Source organism: Scyliorhinus torazame, chromosome 6 (genome assembly GCF_047496885.1).
Source record: "Scyliorhinus torazame isolate Kashiwa2021f chromosome 6, sScyTor2.1, whole genome shotgun sequence".
NCBI lineage: Eukaryota > Metazoa > Chordata > Chondrichthyes > Carcharhiniformes > Scyliorhinidae > Scyliorhinus > Scyliorhinus torazame.
The window spans coordinates 36,739,273-36,756,959 of record NC_092712.1 but is presented as its reverse complement, the minus strand read 5'-3'; positions in this window follow the sequence as shown (position 1 = coordinate 36,756,959).

The window sequence follows — 17,687 nt, the reverse complement described above, 5'->3', positions numbered from 1 at the left end:
GGCGTCACTCCGGTGCTATCCCCTTCCGGGGCGGAAGATTCAGCAACTTCCGGGCGGCCCGTGCCGGAGTGCTTCGCAGACTGGTAAGCTTGAGGAGATACTTGTTAGGAAGGAAGATGTGTTGGGCATTTTGAAAAACTTGAGGATAGACAAGTCCCCCGGGCCTGACGGGATATATCCAAGGATTCTATGGGAAGCAAGAGATGAAATTGCAGAGCCGTTGGCAATGATCTTTTCATCCTCACTGTCAACAGGGGTGGTACCAGGGGATTGGAGAGTGGCGAATGTCGTGCCCCTGTTCAAAAAAGGGAATAGGGATAACCTTGGGAATTACAGGCCAGTTAGTCTTACTTTGGTGGTAGGCAAAGTAATGGAAAGGGTACTGAAGGATAGGATTTCTGAGCATCTGGAAAGACACTGCTTGATTAGGGATAGTCAGCACGGATTTGTGAGGGGTAGGTCTTGCCTCACAAGTCTTATTGAATTCTTTGAGGAGGTGACCAAGCACATGGATGAAGGTAAAGCAGTGAATGTAGTGTACATGGATGTTAGTAAGGCATTTGATAAGTTCCCCATGGTAGGCTTATGCAGAAAGTAAGGAGGCATGGGATAGTGGGAAATTTAGCCAGTTGGATAACGAACTGGCTAACCGATAGAAGTCAGAGAGTGGTGGTGGATGGCAAATATTCAGCCTGGAGCCCAGTTACCAGTGGGGTACCGCAGGGACCAGTTCTGGGTCCTCTGCTGTTTGTGATTTTCATTAATGACTTGGATGAGGGAGTTGAAGGGTGGGTCAGTAAATTTACAGACGATACGAAGATTGGTGGAGTTGTGGATAGTGAGGAGGGCTGTTGTCAGCTGCAAAGAGACATAGATAGGATGCAGAGCTGGGCTGAGAAGTGGTAGATGGAGTTTAACCCTGAAAAGTGTGAGGTTGTCCATTTTGGAAGGACAAATATGAATGCGGAATACAGGGTTAACGGTAGGGTTCTTGGCAATGTGGAGGAGCAGAGAGATCTTGGGATCTATGTTCATAGATCTTTGAAAGTTGCCACTCAAGTGGATAGAGCTGTGAAGAAGGCCTATGGTGTGCTAGCGTTCATTAGCAGCGGGATTGAATTTAAGTGTTGTGAGTGATGATGCAGCTGTACAAAACCTTGGTAAGGCCACATTTGGAGTACTGTGTGCAGTTCTGGTCACCTCATTTGGGGAAGGATGTGGAAGCTTTGGAAAAGGTGCAAAGGAGATTTACCAGGATGTTGCCTGGAGTGGAGCGTAGGTCTTATGAGGAAAGGTTGAGGGTGCTCGGCCTTTTCTCATTAGAATGGAGAAGGATGAGGGGCGACTTGATAGAGGTTTATAAGATGATCAGGGGAATAGATAGAGTAGACAGTCAGAGACTTTTTCCCCGGGTGGAACAAGCTATTACAAGGGGACATAAATTTGAGGCGAATGGTGGAAGATATAGGGGGGATGTCAGAGGTAGGTTCTTTACCCAGAGAGTAGTGGGGGCATGGAATGCACTGCCTGTGGAAGTAGTTGAATCGGAAACATTAGGGACCTTCAAGTGGCTATTGGATAGGCACATGGATTACGGTAGAATGATGGGGTGCAGATTAATTTGTTCTTAATCGAGGACAAAAGTTCGGCACAACATCGTGGGCCGAAGGGCCTGTTTTTTTAATATTCTATCTAAATGATCAGACTGCTGTCTGTGGGAGCTTGCTGTGCGTAGATCGGCTCGTCTGTTTTCTACATCACAACGGCGACTTTGATCTTTGGAGTGTTGGAAGACCCGGGAGTCCAGGGGGCGGGAGAGGCTGACGTTTTGGCCCTTGCCTCCTTGGTAGCCCGGAGACGGATCCTATTAGCGTGGAGGGACTCGGAGCCCCCCAAATCAGGGGTATGGGTTAGCGACGTGGCTGGGTTTCTCAGGCTTGAGAAAATCAAGTTCGCCCTGAGAGGATCAACGTTAGGGTTCGTCCGGAGGTGGCAGCCGTTTATCGACTTCTTCGGGGGAAACTAAACTGTTAGCAGATATGATAAGGGAGGGGGGGGGGGGGGTTAGGGAATGAGGTGGGTAGGGGGAGGGGCTAGTTCAGTTCAACTTAGGCGGGATCAGTGAAAGGAGATGGAGGGTGTTGGGGATTGTGCGTGTAAGCTGTGTCGGGGGGGGGTATGGTTGTCGTTTGGGGGAGGGGTGTTACACACTGAATTATGTTTACATTTGTATTTGTATCTTTTGTAGTTATAAAACCATAGATACCTCAATTAAATGTTTGTTTAAAAAAACCAACAGTGACTCTGCTTGAAAAAGTACCTCATTGTCTGTCGTGCCTTTTGAGATCTCTTTGGTCAGGCAAAGTTGTGTAGAAATGAACTCTACCTTTCCAACTGTCAGAGTGAGGGGGAGAAACATGACGCTCCTTGGCAGCTCACCGCTGGAGCGAAATGAGAATTTGGGATGGGTTAATTTTGTATTTAAGATTGAAAAGAAAGGGACGACTGGGCTCCTGAATAGTTTTCAGCGTTTGTCCTTTTCAAGAAACAAACAAGTGGCAGAAGGATTTTACGATCAGCGTGCGTGACATTTCTGCAGCAGGGAGTCCTTTAAGCAGCTAAATACTTTGAAGGGATTAATCCAGCAGGAGGATCGGCAAAAACCTGTCGGGAAAGGCTCTGGGTCGCTGTGCACACTCGGAGTTCGCAGTGATCACAGCTGCTGCCAAAACACCAAGTGGAATGCAGTGGCAGTGTGGGGCACAGTGGGGGCTTTGTGACTGCGCGTCATTTTAATGCTGCGAAAAGTGTCAGTGTCCGACAGCGGTAGTACTGCAACCTCCCTTCCCCCATCAGTGGTGCCACACCACATTTGATGTAAACTATGTCCAGTGCTGTGTGTTATCATTTCCTGCTGGCTCTAGTGCTTTGTTTTCGTATTGCTTCGCCCTGCGGTCAGACGCCCCCAGAACATCGCTCCCACTCCCCCCACCCAGCCTCTTCTGGAACCTCCAACAGCCCCACGGCGTTCAAGATCATTGTGCTGCCACAGTTTGGGTCTCTTAACCATCCTCCATTTTACTCGCTCGACCATTGACGGTCGCGCATTGTGATGTTGAGGCCTGAAGCTTCAGAATTCCATCCTCACAGCGATCTGCCTCGCTCCCTTCTCACTCTCTCTCCACTCATCCTCTCCCTCGCTACACATTCACTTTCTCTCTCTCTACACACAACTGCTCACTCACTCTACCTCTCTCTACACCCTCACTCTCCCTCTCTACACACTCCCTGTCCAACCACTCACTCTCACACTCTACAAACCCCCTCTCCAACCGCTCACTCTCACTCTCCACACACACTCTCTACACACTCCCTCTCCCTCTCTACACACTCACTCTCCCTCTCTACACACTCCCTGTCCAACCACTCACTCTCACACTCTACAAACCCCCTCTCCAACCGCTCACTCTCACTCTCTCTCACTCTACACACACACTCTCTACACACTCCCTCTCCCTCTCTACACACTCATGCTCCCTCTCGACACTCACTCTCCCTCTCACTCTCCCTCTCTCTACACACTCACTCACTCTACACACTCACTCACACTATACACACTCAGAGAATTTCATCGAATTTACAGTGCAGGAGTCCGCCATTCGGCCCATCGAGTCTGCACCGGCTCTTGGAAAGAGCACCCAACCCAAGGTCAACACCTCCACCCCATCCCCATAACCCAACCCAACACTAAGGGCAATTTTGGACACTAAGGACAATTTAACATGGCCGATCCACCTAACCTGCACATCTTTGGACTGTGGGAGGAAACCGGAGCACCCGGAGGAAACCCACGCACACACGGGGAGAATGTGCAGACTCCGCACAGACAGTGACCCAAGCCAGGAATAGAACCTGGGACCCTGGAGCTGTGAAGCGATTGTGCTAACCACAATGCTACCGTGCTGCCTACAACTCACACTCCCTTTCTACACACTCACTCTCCCTCTCCCTACACACTCACTCTCCACACACACCCTCTCTACACACTCCCTCTCCCTCTCTCCACACTCCCTCCACACTCCGTCTCCCTCTCTCTACACACTCACTCTCAACACACTCACTCTCCCTCTCTCCACTCATCCTCTCCCTCGCTCTCTGCACACTCTCTCACTCGACACACTCCCTCTCCCTCTCTCCACACACTCCCTCTCACTCTCTACACACTCACTCTACACACTCATAGAATTTCATAGAATTTACAGTGCAGAAGGAGGCCATTAGGACCATCGAGTCTGCACCGGCTCTTGGAAGAGCACCCAACCCAAGGTCCACAGCTCCACACCATCCCCATAACCCAGTAACCCCACCCAACACCAAGGGCAAATTTGGACACGAAGGACAATTTAACATGGCCAATCCACCTAACCTGCACATCTTTGGACTGTGGGAGGAAACCGGAGCACCCGGAGGAAACCCACGCACACACGGGGAGAATGTGCAGACTCCGCACAGACAGTGACCCAAGCCGGGAATAGAACCTGGGACCCTGGAGCTGTGAAGCAATTGTGCTATCCACTATGCTACCGTGCTGCCTACAACTCACACTCCCTCTCTACACACTCACTCTCCCACTCCCTGCACACTCACTCTCCCTCTCTTCACACTCACTCTCCCTCTCTCCACACTCACTCTCCCTCTCTTCACACTCACTCTCCCTCTCTCCACACTCAGTCAGCCTCTCTACACACTCCCTCTCCCTCTCTACACACTCAGTCACCCTCTCTACACACTCACTCTCCCTCTCTACACACTCACTCTCCCTCTCTCTACACACTGACCCTCACTCTCTACACACTGACCCTCACTCTCTACACACTAAACCTCCCTCTCTACACACTCCCTCTCTACACACTCCCTCTCTACACACTCAGTCAGCCTCTCTACACACTCACTCTCCCTCTCTTCACACTCACTCTCCCTCTCTCCACACTCACTCTCCCTCTCTTCACACTCACTCTCCCTCTCTCCACACTCAGTCAGCCTCTCTACACACTCCCTCTCCCTCTCTACACACTCAGTCACCCTCTCTACACACTCACTCTCCCTCTCTACACACTCACTCTCCCTCCCGACACACTCACTCTCAGTCTCTCTACACACTCACTCTCCCTCTCTACACACTCACTCTCTCTCTCTACACACTCAATCTCCCTCTCTACACACTCAATCTCCCTCTCTACACACTCCCTCTCCCTCTCTCTACACACTCACTCTCCTTCTCTACACACTCACTCTCCTTCTCTACACACTCACTCTCCCTCTCTCTACACACTGACCCTCACTCTCTACACACTGACCCTCACTCTCTACACACTAAACCTCCCTCTCTACACACTCCCTCTCTACACACTCCCTCTCTACACACTCCCTCTCTACACACTCCCTCTACCTCTCGACACACTCCCTCTACCTCTCTACACACTCTCTCTCCCTCTCTACACACTCCCTCTCTCTGCACACTCCCTCTCCCTCGCCACAAAGTCACTCTCCCTCTCTACACACTCACTCTCCCTCTCTTCACACTCACTCTCCCTCTCTCCACACTCACTCTCCCTCTCTTCACACTCACTCTCCCTCTCTCCACACTCAGTCAGCCTCTCTACACACTCCCTCTCCCTCTCTACACACTCAGTCACCCTCTCTACACACTCACTCTCCCTCTCTACACACTCACTCTCCCTCCCGACACACTCACTCTCAGTCTCTCTACACACTCACTCTCCCTCTCTACACACTCACTCTCTCTCTCTACACACTCAATCTCCCTCTCTACACACTCACTCTCCCTCTCTACACACTCACTCTCTCTCTCTACACACTCAATCTCCCTCTCTACACACTCACTCTCCTTCTCTACACACTCACTCTCCTTCTCTACACACTCACTCTCCCTCTCTCTACACACTGACCCTCACTCTCTACAGACTGACCCTCACTCTCTACACACTCCCTCTCTACACACTCCCTCTCTACACACTCCCTCTCTACACACTCCCTCTCTACACACTCCCTCTCTACACACTCCCTCTCTACACACTCCCTCTCGACACACTCCCTCATTACACACTCCCTCTCTACACACTCCCTCTCTACACACTCCCTCTCTACACACTCCCTCTCCACACACTCCCTCTCTACACACTCCCTCTCCCTCTCTACACACTCACTCTCCCTCTCTACACACTCCCTCTCCCTCTCTCTACACACCCCCTCTCTACACACTCACTCTCCCTCTCTCTACACACTAACTCTCACACTCTACACTCACTCTCACCCTCTACACACTCACTCTCACTCTCTACACACTCACTCTCACTCTCTACACACTCACTCTCACTCTCTACACACTCCCTCTCCCTCTCTATACACTCACTCTCCCTCTCTACACACTCACTCTCCCTCTCTACACACTCACTCTCCCTCTCTACACACTCACTCTCTACACACTCGCTCTCTCTCTACACACTCGCTCTCTCTCTACACACTCGCTCTCTCTCTACACACTCCCTCTCCCTCTCTACACACTCCCTCTCCCTCTCTACACACTCCCTCTCCCTCTCTCTACACACCCCCTCTCTACACACTCACTCTCCCTCTCTACACACTCACTCTCTACACACTCGCTCTCTCTCTACACACTCGCTCTCTCTCTACACACTCGCTCTCTCTCTACACACTCCCTCTCCCTCTCTACACACTCCCTCTCCCTCTCTACACACTCCCTCTCCCTCTCTACACACTCCCTCTCCCTCTCTCTACACACCCCCTCTCTACACACTCACTCTCCCTCTCTCTACACACTAACTCTCACACTCTACACTCACTCTCACCCTCTACACACTCACTCTCACTCTCTACACACTCACTCTCACTCTCTACACACTCACTCTCACTCTCTACACACTCCCTCTCCCTCTCTATACACTCACTCTCCCTCTCTACACACTCACTCTCCCTCTCTACACACTCACTCTCTACACACTCGCTCTCTCTCTACACACTCGCTCTCTCTCTACACACTCGCTCTCTCTCTACACACTCCCTCTCCCTCTCTACACACTCCCTCTCCCTCTCTACACACTCCCTCTCCCTCTCTCTACACACTCCCTCTCCCTCTCTCTACACACTCCCTCTCTCTACACACTCACTCTCTCTCTGCACACTCACTCTCTCTCTCTCTACACACTCACTCTCCCTCTCTACACACTCACTCTCTACACACTCCCTCTACCTCTGACACACTCCCTCTACCTCTCTACACACTCTCTCTCCCTCTCTACACACTCCCTCTCTCTGCACACTCCCTCTCCCTCGCCACAAAGTCACTCTCCCTCTCTACACACTCACTCTCCCTCGCTACACACTCACTCTCTCTACACACTCTCTCTCTCTCTCTACACACTCACTCTCCCTCTCTACACACTCCCTCTCCCTCTCTACACACACTCCTCTCCCTCCACACTCACTCTCCCTCTCCCTCCACACTCCCTCTCCCTTTCTCTACACACTCTCTCTCAACACACACACGCTCCCTCTCTACACACTCCCTCTCTACACACTCCCTCTCTACACACTCCCTCTCTACACACTCCCTCTCTACACACTCCCTCTACCTCTCGACACACTCCCTCTACCTCTCTACACACTCTCTCTCCCTCTCTACACACTCCCTCTCTCTGCACACTCCCTCTCCCTCGCCACAAAGTCACTCTCCCTCTCTACACACTCACTCTCCCTCTCTTCACACTCACTCTCCCTCTCTCCACACTCACTCTCCCTCTCTTCACACTCACTCTCCCTCTCTCCACACTCAGTCAGCCTCTCTACACACTCCCTCTCCCTCTCTACACACTCAGTCACCCTCTCTACACACTCACTCTCCCTCTCTACACACTCACTCTCCCTCCCGACACACTCACTCTCAGTCTCTCTACACACTCACTCTCCCTCTCTACACACTCACTCTCTCTCTCTACACACTCAATCTCCCTCTCTACACACTCACTCTCCCTCTCTACACACTCACTCTCTCTCTCTACACACTCAATCTCCCTCTCTACACACTCACTCTCCTTCTCTACACACTCACTCTCCTTCTCTACACACTCACTCTCCCTCTCTCTACACACTGACCCTCACTCTCTACAGACTGACCCTCACTCTCTACACACTAAACCTCCCTCTCTACACACTCCCTCTCTACACACTCCCTCTCTACACACTCCCTCTCTACACACTCCCTCTCGACACACTCCCTCATTACACACTCCCTCTCTACACACTCCCTCTCTACACACTCCCTCTCTACACACTCCCTCTCCACACACTCCCTCTCTACACACTCCCTCTCTACACACTCCCTCTCCCTCTCTACACACTCACTCTCCCTCTCTACACACTCCCTCTCCCTCTCTCTACACACCCCCTCTCTACACACTCACTCTCCCTCTCTCTACACACTAACTCTCACACTCTACACTCACTCTCACCCTCTACACACTCACTCTCACTCTCTACACACTCACTCTCACTCTCTACACACTCACTCTCACTCTCTACACACTCCCTCTCCCTCTCTATACACTCACTCTTCCTCTCTACACACTCACTCTCCCTCTCTACACACTCACTCTCCCTCTCTACACACTCACTCTCTACACACTCGCTCTCTCTCTACACACTCGCTCTCTCTCTACACACTCGCTCTCTCTCTACACACTCCCTCTCCCTCTCTACACACTCCCTCTCCCTCTCTACACACTCCCTCTCCCTCTCTCTACACACTCCCTCTCCCTCTCTCTACACACTCCCTCTCTCTACACACTCACTCTCTCTCTGCACACTCACTCTCCCTCTCTCTACACACTCACTCTCCCTCTCTACACACTCCCTCTCTACACACTCCCTCTACCTCTGACACACTCCCTCTACCTCTCTACACACTCTCTCTCCCTCTCTACACACTCCCTCTCTCTGCACACTCCCTCTCCCTCGCCACAAAGTCACTCTCCCTCTCTACACACTCACTCTCCCTCGCTACACACTCACTCTCTCTACACACTCACTCTCTCTCTCTACACACTCACTCTCCCTCTCTACACACTCCCTCTCCCTCTCTACACACACTCCTCTCCCTCCACACTCCCTCTCCCTCTCCCTCCACACTCCCTCTCCCTTTCTCTACACACTCCCTCTCTACACACTCCCTCTCCCTCTCTCTACACACTCCCTCTCCCTCTCTCTACACACTCCCTCTACCTCTCGACACACTCCCTCTACCTCTCGACACACTCCCTCTACCTCTCTACACAGTCTCTCTCCCTCTATACACACTCCCTCTCCCTCTCTCTGCACACTCCCTCTCCCTTGCCACACACTCACTCTCCCTCTCTACACACTCACTCTCCCTCTCTACACACTCCCTCTCTACACACTGCCTCTCTCTGCACACACACTCTCCCTCTCTACACACTCTCTCCCTCTCTCTACACACTCACTCTCCCTCTCTCTACACACTCACTCTCCCTCTCTACACACTCACTCTCCCTTTCTCTACACACTCACTCTCCCTTTCTCTACACACTCTCTCTCCCTCTCTCTACACACTCCCTATCTACACACTCACTCTCCACACACTCTCTCTCCCTCTCTCAACACACACACACTCCCTCTCTACACACTCCCTCTCTACACACTCCCTTTCTACACTCTCCCTCTCTCTGCACACTCACTGTCACTCTACACACACTCACTCTCCCTCTCTACACACTCACTCTCTTTTTCTCTACACCCTCACTCTCCACACCCTCACTCTCCATCTCTACACCCTCTCTCTCCCTCGCTACACACTCACTCTCCCTCACTACACACTCACTCTCCCTCGCTACACACTCACTCTCTCTACACACTCACTCTCTCTCTCTACACACTCACTCTCCCTCTCTCTACACACACACTCTGCCTCGCTACACACTCACTCCCCCTCTCTACACATTCATTCTCCCTCTCTACACACTCCCTCTCTCTGCACACTCACTCTCCCTCTCTACACACTCACTCTCCCTCTCTCTACACACCCACTCTCCCTCTCTACACAATCCCTCTCCCTCTCTCTACACACTCCCTCTCTACACACTCACTCTCCCTCTCTCTACACACTCACTCTCACTCTACACGCACACTCTCTACACACTCCCTCTCCCTCTCTACACACTCCCTCTCACTCTCTACACTCAATCTCACTCTCTCTACACACTCACTCTCCCTTTCTCTACACATTCACTCTCCCTCTCTCTACACACTCACTCTCCCTCTCTCCACACTCAATCTCCCTCGCTACACACTCAATCTCCCTCGCTACACACTCCCTCTCCCTCTCTCCACACACTCCATCTCCACACACTCCCTCTCCCTGTCTATGCACATTCACTCTCCCTCTCTACGCATTCACTCTCCCTCTCTACACACTCCCTCTCCCTCTCTCTGCACACTCCCTCCCTATACACACTCACTCTCCCTCTCTACACACTCAATCTCACACTCTCTACAGACTCCCTCTTCCTCTCTCTACACACTAATTCTCCCTCTCCCTACACACTCGCTCTCCCACTCTAAACACTCCCTCTCCCTCTCTCTGCACACACCCTCTACACACACTTACTCGCTCTCTCTACACGCTCACTCTCCCTCTCTCTACACACTCACTCTCCCTCTCTCTACACACTTCCTCTCCCTCTCTCTACACACTCCCCCTCCCTCTCTCTACACACTCCCTCTCCCTACACACTCTCTCTCCCTCTCTCAACACACACACACTCCCTCTCTACACACTCCCTCTCTACACACTCCCTTTCTACACACTCCCTCTCTACACACTCCCTCTCCCTCTCTCTACACACTCCCTCTCCCTCGCTACACACTCACTCTCAATCTCTCTACTCACTCCCTCTCCCTCTCAACACACGCATTCTCACACTCTACACACTCACTCTGCATCTCTACACACTCACTCTTCCTCTCTACACACTCACTCACACTCCCTCTCTACACACTCCCTCTCCACACACTCCCTCTCCCTCTCTCTACACACTCTCTCTCCCTCTCTACACACTCCCTCTCCCTCTCTCTGCACACTCCCTCTCCCTCGCCACACACTCACTCTCCCTCTCTACACACTCCCTCTCCCTCTCTCTGCACACTCCCTCTCCCTCGCCACACACTCACTCTCCCTCTCTGCACACTCACTCTCCCTCTCTCTACACCCTCACTCTCCCTTTCTCTACACACACATTCTCTACACACTCCCTATCCCTCTCTACACACTCCCTCTCTACACACTCCCTCTCTACACACTCCCTCTCCCTCTCTCTACACACTCCCTCTCCCTCTCTCTACACACTCCCTCTACCTCTCGACACACTCCCTCTACCTCTCGACACACTCCCTCTACCTCTCTACACAGTCTCTCTCCCTCTATACACGCTCCCTCTCTCTGCACACTCCCTCTCCCTTGCCACACACTCACTCTCCCTCTCTACACACTCACTCTCCCTCTCTACACACTCCCTCTCTACACACTCCCTCTCTCTGCACACACACTCTCCCTCTCTACACACTCTCTCCCTCTCTCTACACACTCACTCTCCCTCTCTCTACACACTCACTCTCCCTCTCTACACACTCACTCTCCCTTTCTCTACACACTCACTCTCCCTTTCTCTACACACTCTCTCTCCCTCTCTCTACACACTCCCTATCTACACACTCACTCTCCCTCTCTCTGCACACTCACTGTCACTCTACACACACTCACTCTCCCTCTCTACACACTCACTCTCTTTTTCTCTACACCCTCACTCTCCACACCCTCACTCTCCATCTCTACACCCTCTCTCTCCCTCGCTACACACTCACTCTCCCTCACTACACACTCACTCTCCCTCGCTACACACTCACTCTCTCTACACACTCACTCTCTCTCTCTACACACTCACTCTCCCTCTCTCTACACACACACTCTGCCTCGCTACACACTCACTCCCCCTCTCTACACATTCATTCTCCCTCTCTACACACTCCCTCTCTCTGCACACTCACTCTCCCTCTCTACACACTCACTCTCCCTCTCTCTACACACCCACTCTCCCTCTCTACACAATCCCTCTCCCTCTCTCTACACACTCCCTCTCTACACACTCACTCTCCCTCTCTCTACACACTCACTCTCACTCTACACGCACACTCTCTACACACTCCCTCTCCCTCTCTACACACTCCCTCTCACTCTCTACACTCAATCTCACTCTCTCTACACACTCACTCTCCCTTTCTCTACACATTCACTCTCCCTCTCTCTACACACTCACTCTCCCTCTCTCCACACTCAATCTCCCTCGCTACACACTCAATCTCCCTCGCTACACACTCCCTCTCCCTCTCTCCACACACTCCATCTCCATACACTCCCTCTCCCTGTCTATGCACATTCACTCTCCCTCTCTACGCATTCACTCTCCCTCTCTACACACTCCCTCTCCCTCTCTCTGCACACTCCCTCCCTATACACACTCACTCTCCCTCTCTACACACTCAATCTCACACTCTCTACAGACTCCCTCTTCCTCTCTCTACACACTAATTCTCCCTCTCCCTACACACTCGCTCTCCCACTCTAAACACTCCCTCTCCCTCTCTCTGCACACACCCTCTACACACACTTACTCGCTCTCTCTACACGCTCACTCTCCCTCTCTCTACACACTCACTCTCCCTCTCTCTACACACTTCCTCTCCCTCTCTCTACACACTCCCCCTCCCTCTCTCTACACACTCCCTCTCCCTACACACTCTCTCTCCCTCTCTCAACACACACACACTCCCTCTCTACACACTCCCTCTCTACACACTCCCTTTCTACACACTCCCTCTCTACACACTCCCTCTCCCTCTCTCTACACACTCCCTCTCCCTCGCTACACACTCACTCTCAATCTCTCTACTCACTCCCTCTCCCTCTCAACACACGCATTCTCACACTCTACACACTCACTCTGCATCTCTACACACTCACTCTTCCTCTCTACACACTCACTCACACTCCCTCTCTACACACTCCCTCGCTACACACTCCCTCGCTACACACTCCCTCGCTACACACTCCCTCTCCACACACTCCCTCTCCCTCTCTCTACACACTCTCTCTCCCTCTCTACACACTCCCTCTCCCTCTCTCTGCACACTCCCTCTCCCTCGCCACACACTCACTCTCCCTCTCTACACACTCCCTCTCCCTCTCTCTACACACTCACTCTCCCTCTCTACACACTCACTCTCCCTTTCTCTACACACTCCCTCTCTGCACACTCACTCTCCCTCTCTCTACACCCTCACTCTCCCTTTCTCTACACACACATTCTCTACACACTCCCTATCCCTCTCTACACACTCCCTCTCTACACACTCCCTCTCTACACACTCCCTTTCTACACACTCCCTCTCTACACACTCCCTCTCCCTCTCTCTACACACTCCCTCTCCCTCGCTACACACTCACTCTCAATCTCTCTACTCACTCCCTCTCCCTCTCAACACACGCATTCTCACACTCTACACACTCACTCTGCATCTCTACACACTCCCTCTCTACACACTCCCTCTCTACACACTCCCTCGCTACACACTCCCTCGCTACACACTCCCTCGCTACACACTCCCTCTCCCTCTCTCTACACACTCACTCTCCCTCTCTACACACTCACTCTCCCTTTCTCTACACACTCCCTCTCTGCACACTCACTCTCCCTCTCTCTACACCCTCACTCTCCCTTTCTCTACACACACATTCTCTACACACTCCCTATCCCTCTCTACACACTCCCTCTCTACACACTCCCTCTCTACACACTCCCTCTCCCTCTCTCTACACACTCCCTCTCCCTCTCTCTACACACTCCCTCTACCTCTCGACACACTCCCTCTACCTCTCGACACACTCCCTCTACCTCTCTACACAGTCTCTCTCCCTCTATACACACTCCCTCTCCCTCTCTCTGCACACTCCCTCTCCCTTGCCACACACTCACTCTCCCTCTCTACACACTCACTCTCCCTCTCTACACACTCCCTCTCTACACACTCCCTCTCTCTGCACACACACTCTCCCTCTCTACACACTCTCTCCCTCTCTCTACACACTCACTCTCCCTCTCTCTACACACTCACTCTCCCTCTCTACACACTCACTCTCCCTTTCTCTACACACTCACTCTCCCTTTCTCTACACACTCTCTCTCCCTCTCTCTACACACTCCCTATCTACACACTCACTCTCCCTCTCTCTGCACACACTCACTGTCACTCTACACACACTCACTCTCCCTCTCTACACACTCACTCTCTTTTTCTCTACACCCTCACTCTCCACACCCTCACTCTCCCTCTCTACACCCTCTCTCTCCCTCGCTACACACTCACTCTCCCTCACTACACACACACTCTCCCTCGCTACACACTCACTCTCTCTACACACTCACTCTCTCTCTCTACACACTCACTCTCCCTCTCTACACACTCACTCGCCCTCTCGACACACTCACCCTCTCTCTACACACTCCCTCTCCCTCTCTCTACACACCCCCTCTCCCTCTCTCTACACACTCCCTCTCCCTACACACTCTCTCTCCCTCTCTCAACACACACACACTCCCTCTCTACACACTCCCTCTCTACACACTCCCTTTCTACACACTCCCTCTCTACAAACTCCCTCTCCCTCTCTCTACACACTCCCTCTCCCTCGCTACACACTCACTCTCAATCTCTCTACTCACTCCCTCTCCCTCTCAACACACGCATTCTCACACTCTACACACTCACTCTGCATCTCTACACACTCACACTCCCTCTCTACACACTCCCTCTCTACACACTCCCTCTCTACACACTCCCTCGCTACACACTCCCTCGCTACACACTCCCTCGCTACACACTCCCTCTCCCTCTCTCTACACACTCTCTCTCCCTCTCTACACACTCCCTCTCCCTCTCTCTGCACACTCCCTCTCCCTCGCCACACACTCACTCTCCCTCTCTCCACACTCACTCTCCCTCTCTCTACACACTCACTCTCCCTCTCTACACACTCCCTCTCCCTCTCTCTGCACACTCACTCTCCCTTTCTCTACACACACATTCTCTACACAATCCCTATCCCTCTCTACACACTCACTCTCCCTCTCTACACTCAATTACCCTCTCTCTACACACTCACTCTCCCTTTCTCGACACATTCACTCTCCCTCTCTCTCCACACTCACTCTCCCTCTCTCCACACTCAGTCTCCCTCTCTACACACTCAATCTCCCTCGCTACACACTCCCTCTCCCTCTCTCCACACACTACCTCTCCACACACTCCCTCTCCCTGTCTATGCACATTCACTCTCCCTCTCTACGCATTCACTCTCCCTCTCTACACACTCCCTCTCCCTCTCTCTGCACACACCCTCTCCACACACTCACTCGCTCTCTCAACACACTCACTCTCCCTCTCTCTACACACTCTCTCTCCCTCTCTCTAAACACTCACTATCCCTCTATTCACACTCACTCTATTCACACTCACTCTCCCTCTATACACACTCCCTCTCCCTCTCTCCACACACTCGCTCTCCCTCTCTCTACACCCTCACACTCCCTCTCTACACACTCCCTCTCCCTTTCTCTACACACTCCCTCTCTACACACTCACTCTCCCGGTCTACACGCTCCCTCTCCACACACTCCCTCTCCCTCCACACTCACTCTCCCTCTCTACACACTCACTCTCCCTTTCTCTACACACTCACTCTCCCTTTCTCTACACACTCTCTCTCCCTCTCTCTACACACTCCCTCTCTACACACTCACTCTCCCTCTCTCTGCACACTCACTGTCACTCTACACACACTCACTCTCCCTCTCTACACACTCACTCTCCCTTTCTCTACACCCTCACTCTCCACACCCTCACTCTCCCTCTCTACACCCTCACTCTCCCTCGCTACACACTCACTCTCCCTCGCTACACACTCACTCTCCCTCGCTACACACTCACTCTCTCTACACACTCACTCTCTCTCTCTACACACTTACTCTCCCTCTCTACACACTCACTCGCCCTCTCGACACACTCACCCTCTCTCTACACACTCCCTCTCCCTCTCCCTACACACTCTCTCTCCCTCTCTCAACACACACACACTCCCTCTCTACACACTCCCTCTCTACACACTCCCTTTCTACACACTCCCTCTATACACACTCCCTCTCTACACACTCCCTCTCCCTCTCTCTACACACTCCCTCTCCCTCGCTACACACTCACTCTCAATCTCTCTACTCACTCCCTCTCCCTCTCAACACACGCATTCTCTCACTCTGCATCTCTACACACTCACTCTTCCTCTCTACACTCTCACTCACACTCCCTCTCTACACACTCCCTCTCTACACACTCCCTCTCTTCACACTCCCTCTCTACACACTCCCTCTCTACACACGTCCTCGCTACACACTCCCTCACTGCACACTCCCTCGCTACACACTCCCTCTCCACACTCTCCCTCTCTCTACACACTCACTCTCCCTCTCTCTACACACTCACTCTCCCTCTCTACACACTCACTCTGCCTCTCTCTGCACACTCACTGTCACTCTACACACACTCACTCTCCCTCTCTACACACTCACTCTCTTTTTCTCTACACCCTCACTCTCCACACCCTCACTCTCCCTCTCTACACCCTCTCTCTCTCTCTCGCTACACACTCACTCTCCCTCGCTACACACTCACTCTCCCTCGCTACACACTCACTCTCTCTACACACTCACTCTCTCTCTCTCTACACACTTACTCTCCCTCTCTACACACTCACTCGCCCTCTTGACACACTCACCCTCTCTCTACACACTCCCTCTCCCTCTCTCTACACACTCCCTCTCCCTCTCTCTACACACTCCCTCTCCCTACACACTCTCTCCCTCTCTCAACACACACACACTCCCTCTCTACACACTCCCTCTCTACACACTCCCTTTCTACACACTCCCTCTATACACACTCCCTCTCCCTCTCTCTACACACTCCCTCTCCCTCGCTACACACTCACTCTCAATCTCTCTACTCACTCCCTCTCCCTCTCAACACACGCATTCTCACACTCTACACACTCACTCTGCATCTCTACACACTCCCTCTCTACACACTCCCTCTCTACACACTCCCTCGCTACACACTCCCTCGCTACACACTCCCTCTCCCTCTCTCTACACACTCTCTCTCCCTCTCTACACACTCCCTCTCCCTCTCTCTGCACACTCCCTCTCCCTCGCCACACACTCACTCTCCCTCTCTACACACTCACTCTCCCTCTCTCTACACACTCACTCTCCCTCTCTACACACTCACTCTCCCTTTCTCTCCACACTCCCTCTCTACATACTCACTCTCCCTCTCTCTACATACTCACTCTCCCTTTCTCTACACACACATTCTCTACACACTCCTTATCCCTCTCTACACACTCACTCTCCCTCTCTACACTCAATCACCCTCTCTCTACACACTCACTCTCCCTTTCTCGACACATT